Genomic DNA, 13,113 nt, shown 5'->3' on the forward strand with positions numbered 1-13,113 from the left:
GGGGAAAGCACTTTGTGTCAGGTTTTTCCTTATCACTATGTATTTTATTTGGTTACATATGCCATTGTGTTTTCTAAGATGGCGGCAACACTAGGTTTTCCCTTATGCACTGCCCACTGAGATGTGGGATTTGGAATTTGGGTGGGCTTGTGACTATGTTGGGAGTGACACTATGTCATTCTTAAGGCTAGATCATTAAAAGTGGTACAACTTCCACCTGGTCCTTTGGGATGCTCACACATGGAGCCCAATCACCAAGAGAGACCACATGGAAAAGCCATGTTTAGGTTTTCCAGGCAACAGCCCTAGGCCTACTCTGAGCCAACATCTAGCATTACCTTCCAGAAATGTGTGGGAGTGAGTATCAGATGATTCCAGCCCCCAGCCTCAGGCCACTCCAGCACAAAGCAGAGAAGATCTGCAAAAACACTGGGCATAGCATTTCCTGATCCTATTTAAGGGTGACATAGCAGGAGTTTTAGGAGGTTGCTGTAACCTGAGTTGACATTTGTGGATGACCTTGAGTCAGTCATTTTGTATGAGTTATGCTAGGTTAGGCAGTGTAGCAAAAGCAACCAAATTTCACATCTTACAACTTCATATCATCAGTGTATAGTTTTCACTCATATTACAGTTCAAGGAGGAGCAGGAGGCTCTCATCTACATCATGACTTGGGGGATCCAGTTTTCTTCCATATGGTAGCTCTTCCACCTTGCAGACCCTCCTTGGAATTCTTTACTGCATATTATTCATTTAAATAGTATATAAGTAAAGAAAGAGAATATAGAGGATCATGTAGGAAATTGTATGGCTTGGCCTTTAGTGAGTTCTATCACTTCTGTCCACAATCCACTGGCCAAGACCCAAACATATGGTCTTGTCCTAACTGCAAAGGAGTGTGGGAAAGATGGTCTTCTTGACTACTCAGGGAGTATCGAGCTGGTTTCTGACACATAGGGCCTCAATTTCCTCTCTGTGGATGAGGATAATAAAAATGGCAACATCACCAGATAGCTGCGTGGACCAAAATGTAAGAAGTTGCTTTATCACTGAAGAAGTTGAAAGAGCTATACACATTTTAAATATTATGGTGTTTCTTTGGAGAAATTATCTGAGATGATAGACATTTTACATCATCATTCTGTGGTCCTTGTGGATAATGGGCAATCATAAGCCATTGCCCCTGCCCCGGGTTGTCTTATATCTAAGCACTGGCAACCATTGCCCTACACCAACAATTGCTTCTCCCTGATGGAGAAACAACATGTTATACAAAGCAATTCACCCACATGTTATTTAAGCTCAAAGAAAGAAATATCAGGAACATGGTCAGTCCCTCACCAGGCATCATTCAAGTGGGACATTAAACAGAGATGCATTTGTTCTTTCTGTCTTCAGCTTCGTGCTATACTGGTGGCTACCCAGACTCTGTTTCCATAGCAGCATATAAACTTCATATACACAAAAGCAAGAGAAAGACCAAGTAAAAGGAGCTGAAAATAATGCCCACAAGGCTTTCTTTTCTTCTTTTTCAATAAGGTACTTGAATTGGGGAAAGCAGAGTCTTTTCATCTGTACAATGGGACAATAATACCTGAGCTGCCTAGCTTAAGAACTGTGCAGAGGATCATTTAAGGAAATGCTCTGGATAGAGCTTTATAAACTGCATAAAATGTACACCGTAAAGTGGTGTGCAATGGTGCTTCTCCTACTATTGCTTGAGAAGCAGTGGGTACCAGCCTTATTTTGTAACTCTAAAAAACCACAACCATTTTACTGATTATAAATTTTCTGTATAAAACTTGGAAAATAGAGGAAAGTATAATTATAGTTTCTGCTGAGTAATTTTATGTCCAGTTGGCTCACCCTCACGGGATGGGTAGTAGGATTCTGTCTATCTGCTTGCATAACAAACAGCTAAGCAAGCACATTAGATTCAAGGTACTTACGCTGCTTGCTTTATCCATTTATTTCCAAAGCAAGCAGCTTAGCTGTTTCATGACATGCATCACGGCCTGAACAAAGTCCATTTCCTTCGGCCCTATATGTTTCTTCCTAAGAAGAATATATCTTTCCTAAAGATATAAGCACAGCCCAGATTTAAAGATTCAAAGATGGCTGCTGCAGGGTTATTTACAAAAGTGAGAGGTTGAAAATGTAAACAACTGTCATTAAAGTAATGGTTAAGTAAATCATGGAACATTCCTGCAGTAGAAAATTATGGGATTCCCCAAGAATGATGTTTAAGTTATACTTTTAATGGTATAGGAAATTGCTTATTACATAAATATTCACAAGATGGTGACTGCTATATAGTTTTATCTCCACTGGGTTCAAACTGTGGAAAAACGATGGGAAGAAATAGGTCAAAAGGAACTACATTGCTTCTGGATGATAGAATTATGAGAAAGTTTCTTTTTTTGATGTGTTCTTCACCACCAGCACCCCCTTTTCTATAGTACTTTTAAAAGATTTTACATGGAAAAAAAATTTCTACATGGAGCAAGATTAGAAAAAATAAAGTAAAACACCAACTTAAGTTTAAAACTCTCCAAATTGCAAATTCCTCTCAAACAGATGTTCCCTATCTCGACTCCATTTGTCTCACTTATTTACAGTTTCATTTGCTTTTTCTTATAAATGCTTATGTAGCCATTGGTGCCACCAGCACTAGGTGAAATTCAATTCCAAATATGTAAAGACTGGAGCCCGCCACTCACCAAGGCTTCATCTGCTGAGCGGATCTTCAAAGGAACTGAGAAGTAAGTGGTTCTCATATTGAATTTCCACCTTCAGGCACAGGTCAGAAAGTACAATCAAATGTTTTCCATAATGGCAAGCATATCTTTCACAAACAAGATTAAGGGGGAAAGGAAGTATTAACATGGATCCAATTATAGCTGCTGCCTGTTGGAGATTAACCTCCATGAAGAATCAGGTCAATTTAGAGAAGACAGTTTTGCTGAGGATGCAAACAGACTAGGTTTCCTTTAGAACTTGATAATCTCTGTGAAGGCTCAAGGATAAGTTTCATGTGAATGGAGACTGAATGTCCTTTAGAGGAGTTTGCACAGAGTATAGTCAATGAAGCAACCTATAGGTAGGATTTCCATCACTAGAATTGGAGTGTGCATATGGGACAAAGCATTTCCAGGATCATCTTGTCTACCTCACCTGTTCTTGCTGGTTTCCCTCAAAGGCCTCTAGAAGTCCAAGTCACATACGGGGTGACTTCTGAGCAGAAGCCAATAAAGTCTGATGTGTACTATCCATTTGTGTCACATATAAAAATAGGGATATTATTTGTTCTGAGTGTCAGTATTTCATGAGGCCTTTCAGAATCCTTGGCAACAAAGACCATACAGATACTCACCTTGCATCTTTCCTAGTAGGGAAGATGAGTCAATCACAGATTTCGCTCATTAGAAATTGCTTTAAAACTCAAAATTTGGGCTTTACTTGGAGGGCAGACTTAGTGACTGCAATGGTGTTTGCTGATCCTAGGAATCTCAGCAATATCCACACTTGAAAGAGATCTTCAGTTGAACACACTTTGTTGCCCTCTGATATTTTGTAACTAATGTCTTATATTGGTTGATATATCAAGTAAAGCTGGTATTGAGTATTGTGGTCTTGAACTTTTCTGGGACCAGGGGTATTTGCTAAGGAGACCCTTGCACCATCCATGTCCTGGAAACCAGTTCTGCTTTTTCAGGATCCTTGTCAAATATTAGAGCTGTGACTTTAAACCCAAGTCTAGACCTTTCTGGTGCCAACAAGTTCCAAATCTTACTACTTCCCCATCCCTCCTAGTGGGAGTGTCCACAGAATGCTTGTCATCTGTGCTATTTCACTCTGTGTCTCTAACTTTCAGTTTTTTTTTTTTTTCTTCTAAAATTCAGCATACTGTTGATCTACCCTGACAACAATCTGCAGGGAGATACTTCCTACCTGATTAGAAGCTTTTTAGGTGACTCTGTTCCACCCCTCAGATCCAAGAGATGAGGGTAACTAACTCAGTGTGCTGTTACCCAGAAGTTAGATCAAGTTGAAGAGTGGATTTTCTGAGGTGCGGAGGCTTTCTTGATATCAACTTCTTATCCCAGCTTTCTTGAAGATAATTGACAAATAAAACTGTATATATTGAAAGTATATAATGTGATGACTTGATACATGTATACATTATGAAATGATTACCACAATCAAATTAACACACTTGTCACTTCATGTAGTTATCTGTTTTTGTGGTGAGAACACTTAAAATCTACTCTCTTAGCCAATTTCTAGCACACATTATTTTTTTTAAAAGATTTTTATTTATTTATTTGACAGAGAGAGAGAGAGAGATCACAAGTAGGCAGGGAGGCAGGCAGAGAGAGGAGGAAGCAGGCTTTCCTTGGAGCAGAGAGCCCGATGTGGGGCTCGATCCCAGGACCCTGGGATCATGACCTGAGCCGAAGGCAGAGGCTTCAACCCACTGAGCCACCCAGGCGCCCCTCTAGTACACATTATTATTACTGTGGTCACAATGCTGTCTGTTAGATTTCAAGAGTATATGCATCTCCTTACTGAAGTTTTGTACTCTTTGACCAACATCTTCCCATTTCCTCCACTTCCCAGCTTCTGGAAACCATCATTTAACTCTCTATTTTAATCAGTTCAACTTTTTTTTTTTTTTTTATCCCACATATAAGTGATACTATTCAGTATTTGTCTTTGTCTGGCATAACATTAGCTTCTGATTCAGAAACAAAGATAAATCTTCCTGCATGACAGGCAGGCCATTTAGGAAGGTAAGACCAAATTACAAGGATGGCTTTGCAACCTCTGATGATTGTACTGTGGAAATATCCTCACCACTGTCATGAAGTTTCATAGTCAACTGTGAAACACGTGCCCCTTCCTAAATAGTAAAATTTAACACAGATTATCCAAGGAGAATATCCTTCATTTGTGGGGTAGTTAGATCACATAGCTCAGATCTTGTCCTTTCAAACGTGACCTTCTTCTCGAAGATTTCTTACTCATGTTCTGGCCTGAGTAGACACACAGCTCTTCCCCTTAATAATATAATTGGAAAAGTATGACTCTCAATATAACTTCCCTAAAGTTTTCTGGATTGCAGAATGGAAATATATGCTGAAATTAAGCACAAATAAAATAATCTGGCTATAAACTACAAAGTTTTCTTGTTTTGTTTTATTTGATTCTTGGGATGCTCTGCAGGGGATGTATTCCTCTTAGGCCTCAGCTTTCTGAGGTATCAAACCCTGGGTGGATGTTAAGAAGTCCACAGATAAATTTCAGCAAGGTCCATCAATACTTTGAAATTGCAGTAGAATGTTTGTGTGCCTGTGCATTTTTCTGGGAATAGAATCCACAACTTTCAGGAGATTCTTAAAGATGTCTTTGTATCTCTAAATGATAGGTACCATCTTCACCCCTATAACTGAGTCCCACACATCTGGATGCCTCCTGAAAGTTAAGAGATTAAAAGCAGGAGACAATGGGTAGAACCTCTCTCTCCAGTTTTCTTCCTTGGGTGATTGGCCCCAGGAAATACCTTCTCTTTCAAGTGGGACAAAACCACACTGCTAATGAATTCAAAACACAAATCCAATAGAAACAGTACCCTAACATTTGGGATCATGTTTATTATAAAGCCAGCCTCTGTCTGGATCTCAACAAGGTCCCATACAAGCCAAAGTTTTTCATTTTATGCCTGTAAAAATAGGAAACAGTTGTTTAAAGCCCTCACATCATTTTCTTCCAATTTCAATTGAATTGGGTTTTTAGAAGGTTTAGCAAATTTTGTTTTTATAGAGACCCAGTGGGGAGAACGTTAACTTTAATCTGTTTTATGTTCTCAGAAGGTTAGAACAATTAATATTGTGGAAATAGTACCACATATAGTCCCAGGGATAGCTATGAATATAAAACGATACATTAGTTTAGTTCCGCCAATGAATGGCTTAATGTCTCTGTCAGCAAATGTGGCTTCATGGATAATTGGCAAAATCACACAGATACTTTTCCAAGGAATTCACATTGGGCTCATTGGAGATCAGTAGAAAAGTTACTGGTTCTGATGTGATTGATCAAATGTTGATAGTGACTGAAAGGATCCTTGCAAACTTAACAGTTCTGAGTTCCCATGGTAAGGATGCTACCCTTGAGATGGAGAGGCCAGAGTTATGATGCTGCATACCAACAAAGTATGTAAACTTTGAATTACATGGTCTGTCTGGATACTCACCTGGGTTCTCATCTGTAGGATGAGGCTCTCTGAGATCTAGTGCAGCTCTGACTTCCATGAGTCTATTGACTGTACATGTTTGAGTGGCTCTGAAAAGGCTTTGGAGGCAACACATTGTGTTAAGTATGGATCAAAGGAGCCAGGGACAGGGCACCAGTACTGTGGGTTAGGGTGGTGCTAAAACAACTTTAAGTGGTTAAACTGAAAAATATTGGGACTATGATGATCTTATTTCACTCTCTGGGATGTTCAGGTGGACAGTCCATAATTTATCCAATAGCTGTATAATTTCCCACCTATCTTTGGCTTCATGAAGGCAAGCAAATTTGAGCTGATTTCCAGAAATAAGAAAGAAGCATAAACACAGTTGTTTATTAAGGCCAGATTTTCACCTCCACTGTCATCTGTTTGCCCCAGGGCACTCTCTCCTTTACTCATGGTGTTATCTGAAATAACACTTATATGTTGGACAACTGTGGAATGAACATAGGCTTCTATCTCCCAAGAGGACTCAGATTCACTCAGTATTTCCCTCTGAGAAAAGGCCCAAGTTCCCAAGCTAGGAAAATATTGCTAAATAGCTCAACACAGGGACCTGAGTAATGGACATACAGAGCGTCTTCACTCGAAGACATTAGTTATCAGTTTAAGCAGCTTTCACATAGTCCTGCCAGTGATACACATGCTTCTCTCAGTTCTCACTGGATAATTTGTTTGCAAAACCTTCAGTGATTTGGCAAAAGCTGAGTGTCCCCACCTGCAATGCCTACTAGAAAACTCAGTTTTTAATTTCAGAATTTTTTTTTTTTTGGTAGATGAAATTTACAGTGACCCCATTAAGACTGCGAATCAACAGAAGGCACCATTTATGAGAGTTTCCCAAACGGGTGAAGGAGAGCTGAGTAGAGAGCCATCTGGAGACATCCAGATGAAAATAAAGCTCCATCATTGTAACCCTCATGTATGGAATGTTTTGCTGAGGCCCAGCCAGTGACCTAGAAATTCATGGCCAGAAAGGTGATATTTCAAAATGTTTCTGAGTAAAAAGAATTTTCAGTATATACTACTGTCAAATACAAGTATTATGCTAAGTTTGACACAAATGCAAATCAGATACAGAAAGCCTATCCTAAGTGAGTTTAAAAGGAAGACAATTTCATTAATAATCAGGACATGTAGTGATATAGGTAGAGGTATTTGAGGAGGTGTGAAGAGCCGTAGCCATGATACAGTTGTGGAAGTTGCCAGAATTTCCACAGGATATTGCACAGGAAACTGTAAGCTCAGCTTGGTTGGAAACCGGGTTGGAAATCAGGTTGAAAGAGGAGATTGGACTCAGGACCTTTTCATGATATTTTTGTTGTCACAGGCTTGGAAAACTTTAACCTTTTTAAAGTTAACATGATGGCTTATTGTCTCAATGAGAGCTTTGGGGCTGTTGGAGGCCCCAAGTGGTCAAGAGGCCCCCAGTGGTCAGGAGGCTCCCAGGAGACTATAGCTTGCCTATACTGTCTTTTTGAAACTTTTGAGATATTCACTGAACCTCCTATGTAACAAAGCTCTACAAAGCATTACAAGAAATCCTAGGAAGAATCACTTCTAAGAATCCTGGAGTGTAGAGACAATTGTTAAAGTATCTTAAGAAAGACATAAGGAGAAAGAAAATAGATGCTCAACAGGCACTTAATGAAGTCAGTATCTCTTTCTGATAAAACTCTTTGAACTAGGATGAGAAGAATGGATGCTTAATTTGATAAAGATGATTACAGGGGACAATTGCTGTTTGGGGTAACTCCATGACTATTTTCTAATCGGCTTAAACCAATTAACATACCCTGTCTTCTTGGGCTCTAGAGACTTGTTTAGGAAAGAGTAAGTGACTGTCCACTGGGCTGATGTGACATAAAGATAATTCCTCTAGCTCCTGGGAAAGCAGCTACGTGGAGGGATGTTCCCTTTCTGTTCAATGTGAACAGGAACACATGCAGCTCTGAGAGGCCTCTGGTAGTCATCCTGGGACAGGGAGGGGAAGTGTATCTTAGACTTATGATGGAGAAGAGGGATGATCAATTGGAACAAGTCTCTCCTGAACTGGCTGTGGGACTTCTCATTTGTTTCATAGACCAATTGGAGTTTACTTTCCTGTTACTGAAAACTACTGAAAGATTGCTAATTGACTAAACATTGATCTTCAATTAAGAAGAAAAATCGCATTTCATGGAAAAACTTTAGAGACATTCTCATTAAAGTCAGAAACAAGAAAATATTGCCATGGTCCCTTCTGTAATTCAACGTTGTTTTACACTGCATTAGCCAGGGTAGTACAACAGATTACAGCAATGAATTTTAGAAAGGAAGACTTATAGATGATATTATCATCAGTTACAAATCATACTATAATCCATTTGAAAAACTTAAAATAAGCAACCAGAAAACCATTGTAAGAGAGTTCACATGTATGGCTGGATATCAAATATAGGGGGAACAATCTATAATTCTCCTCTGTACCAGTAATAATGTTATAAAAATCTAATGAAAAATGAGCTCACTCACAATTGCAATAAATAATATGTATAAACCATACTTAATAATTAACAGCATTTAACAGAGGAAGACATTTCAGACATATATTTGAATGATGCACAGTGTTAGTGGGAATGCAGGCCCATCAGACATTGCTATCAGTTGTAATAAAAATGGTATATTCATTTTTGGAACTCAGTGAGGCAATGAATACCAAAAGCTTTAACAGCTTAAGAAATAAAACAAAGCAGTTTGTTTCCTAGCCTTTATTTGTCCAGAAACTTATCCTAAGAAAATTATAAGATCTTTTCAAAGATTTAGTTCCAAGCGAATGTTTTATAAATACAGGAAATAATTAAAAAGTAGCACAAAATGGATTAGGCAAATTAATTCTGGCATATTCTTACACAATGCGATAGTCTGCAATTATTGAGAATATGTTATGAAAGTGTGTTTGTTGGTTTAGAAAGATATATAAGATATAGTATATGAAAAAGCAGTTTACTGAGCAGTATGTACAGTGTAATCTCATTTTATAATTTTTAAATTTTTTTGTAGTTTTGAGTTTTTATTTAAATTCCATTTAGTTAACATACTATTAAATTCCATTAGTTAACATACACTGTAGTATTAGTTTCAGGAGTAGAATATAGTGATTCATTCACCCATTTAACCCATCTCTCTGCCCAACTTCCCTCCAGCAACCCTCAGTTTGTTCTCTATAGTTAAGAGTCTGTTTTTTATGATTTGCCTTTCTCTCTCCCCCGCCATGTTCCTCTGTTTTATTTCTTAAATTCCATATATGAGTGAAATCCCATGGTATATGTCTCTCTCTGACTTATTTCACTTAGTATAATTCTTTCTAGTTCCAACCATATCACTGCAAAAGGGAAGACTTCATCCTTTTTTGTGGCTGAGTAATTCCATTATGTATATATACCACATCTTCTTTATCCACTCATCAGCTGTCAGACATTTGGGCTCTTTCCATAATTTGGCTTGTTGGTAATGCTACTATAAACATCAGGGTACCTGTATCCCTTTGAATCTCTATCTTTGTATCCTTTGGGTAAATAGCTAGTAGTGCAGTTGCTGGGTCGTGGGGTAGCTCTATTTTTACCTTTCTGAGGAACATCCATACTGTTTTCCAGAGCAGCTGCACCAGTTTGCATTCCCACAAACAGCGCGAGAGTGTTCCCCTTTCTCCGCATCCTTGCCAACATCTGTTGTCTTCTGTATTTTTTAGCCGTTCTGACAGGTGTGAGGTGGAATCTCATCATTGTTTTGATTTGCATTTCCCTGATGATGAGTGATGTTGAGCATCTCTTCATGTGTCTGTTGGCCATCTGGATGTCTTCTTTGGAAAAATGTTTATTCATGTCTTCTGCCCATTTCTTGATTGGATTATTTCTTCTTTGGGTGTTGAGTTTTATAAGTTCTTTATAGATTTTGGATACTAACCCCTTATCTGATATGTCATTTGCAATGACAAATGGTTGCAATGTCTTCTCCCATTCTGAAGATTGCCTTTTAGCTTTATTGATTGCTTCCTTTGCTGTTCAGAAGCTTTTTATCTTGATGAAGTCCCAGTAGTTGATTTTTGCTTTTGTTTCCCTTGCCTCAGGAGACATATCTAATAAGAAGTTGCTATGGCTGAGATCATAAAGGTTGCTGCCTGTGTTCTTCTCACGGATTTTGATGGATTCCTGTTTCTCATTTAGCTCTTTCATCCATTTTGAATCAATTTTTGTGTGTGGTGTGAGGAAACGGTCCAGTTTCTTTCTTTTGTATGTTGCTGTCTAATCTTGCCAACACCCTTTATTGAAGGGACTTTTTTTCCATTGGACATTCTTTCATGCTTTGTTGAAGATTAGTTCACCATAGACTTGAGGGTCCATTTCTGAGTTCTCTACTCTGTTCCGTTGGTCTGTGTGTCTGTTTTTCTGCCAGTACCATACTGTCTTGATGATTACAGCTTTGTAATAGAGCTTGAAGTCCAGAACTTTGATGTCACATGTTCTGGTTTTCCTTTTCAACATTCCTTTGTCTATTCAGGGTCTTTTCTGGTTCGATACAAATTTTAGGATTATTTGTTCCAGTTCCATGAAAAAAGTTGATGGTATTTTGATAGGGATTGCATTGAATGAGTAGATGGCTTTGGGTAGCATAGACATTTTAACAATATTTGCTCTTCCAATCCAAGAACGTGGAATGTTTTTCCATTTTTTTTGGTGTCATCTTTAGTTTCTTTCATAAACGTTTTATAGTTTTCAAATACAGATCTTTTTACCTCTTTGCTTATGTTTATTCCTAGGTATCTTATGGATTTTGGTGTAATTATAAATGGGATCACTTCTTTGATTTCTCTTTCTGTTGCTTCATTATTGATGTATAGAAATACAACAGATTTCTGTACATTAATTTTGCATCCTGCAACTTTACTGAATTCATGCATCAGTTCTAACAATTTTTTGGTGGAGTCTTTTGGGTTTTCTACATAGAATATCATGTTTTATGCAAATAGGGAAATTTTGACTTCTTTCTTTCTGATTTGAATGCCTTTTGTTTCTTTTTGTTGTCTGATCACTGAAGCTAGGGCTTCTAGTAATATTAAAAAGCAATGGTGAGAGTGGACATCCCTGTGTTGATCCTGACCATAGAGGAAAAGCTCTCAGTTTTCTCCCATTGAAGATATTAATTGTGGGTCTTTCTTATATGGCCTTTATGATGTTAATGTATATTCCCTCTGCCCCTGCCTTGTTAAAGGTTTTTTTTATCATGAATGGATGCTATACTTTGTCAAGTGCTTTTTCTGCATCTATTGAGAGGATCATATGGTTTTTACCTTTTCTTTTATTAATATGGTATATCACATTGATTGATTTGTGAATATTGTGCCACGCTCCAACCCAGGAATAAATCCCACTTGATTGCGGTGAATGATTCTTTTAACATCCTATTGCATTTGACTTGCTAATATCTTGTTAAGAATTTTTTTGTTGTTGTTGAGAATTTTTGCATCCCTGTTCCTCAGGCATACTGCCTTGTAATTCTCTTTTTTAGTGGGGGTCTTTGTCTGGTTTTGGAATTAAGATAATGCTGGCCTTGAGAGTTTGGAAGTTTTCCTTCCATTTCTTTTTTTTTTTTTTAAGAACAGTTTGAGAATACGTGTTAACTCTTCTTTAAATATTTTGTAGAACTCCCCTGGGAAGCTATCCGGCTTGAATTTTTGTTTTTTTGGAGATTTTTGATCACTGATTCACTTTCTTTGGGGGTTGTTGGTTTGTTTAGGTTTTCTATTTCTTTCTGCTTCAGTTTTGCTAGTTCATTTGTTTAGGAATTCATCCATTTCTTCCAGATTGCCCAGTTTGCTGGCATATAGTTTTTCATAATATTCTCTTATAATTTTTGTATTTCCTTGGTGTTGGTTGTTATCTCACCTCTCTTATTTGTGACTTTATTTATTTGGGTCCTTTATTTTTTCTTCTTGATAAGTCTGGCTAGGGGTTTATCAATTTTATTAATTTTTTCAAAGAACCATCTCCTGACTTCATTGATATGTTCTGCTGGGGTTTTTTGTTTGTTTGTTTGTTTGTTTCTATATCATTTATTTATCCTCTAATCTTTATTATTTCCCTTCTGCTGCTTCTGGCTTTAGGCTTCATATGTTGTTCTTTTTCTAGCTCCTTTAGGTATAAGGTTAAGTTGCATATGTGAGATTTTTCTTGCTTCTTAAGATAGGCCTGTATTGCTCTATAATTCCCCTTTATGGCTGCCTTTGTAGCATCCCCAAAGTTTTGGACCATATCATGTTTTCATTTTAATTTGTTTCTATGTATTTTTAAATTTCTTCTTTAATTTCCTGGTTGATCCTTTTATTCTTTAATAAGATGTTTTAATTCTTTAATAGGATGTTCTTAACCTCCATGCATTTGTGGTCTTTTCAAATTTTTTCTTGTGGTTGTCTTCAAGTTTCATAATGTTGTGGTTGGAAAATATGCATGGTATGATCTGTCTTTTTGTACTTGTTGGAGCCTGATTTGTGACCTAGTATGTGATCTATTCTAGAGAATGTCCCATGTGTACTCAAAAAGAATGTGTATTCAGGGACGCCTGGGTGGCTCAGTTGGTTAAGCAGCTGCCTTTGGCTTGGGTCATGATCCCAGCGTCCTGGGATCGAGTCCCACATCGGGCTCCTTGCTCGGCAGGGAGCCTGCTTCTCCATCTGACTCTGCCTGTCTCTCTGCCTGTGCTCGCTCTTGCTCTCTCTCTCTCTCTGACAAATAAATAAATAAAATCTTAAAAAAAAAAAAAAAGAATGTGTATTCAGCTG

The sequence above is a fragment of the Mustela erminea genome, chromosome 7 (assembly GCF_009829155.1).
Source record: "Mustela erminea isolate mMusErm1 chromosome 7, mMusErm1.Pri, whole genome shotgun sequence".
Classification (NCBI taxonomy): domain Eukaryota; kingdom Metazoa; phylum Chordata; class Mammalia; order Carnivora; family Mustelidae; genus Mustela; species Mustela erminea.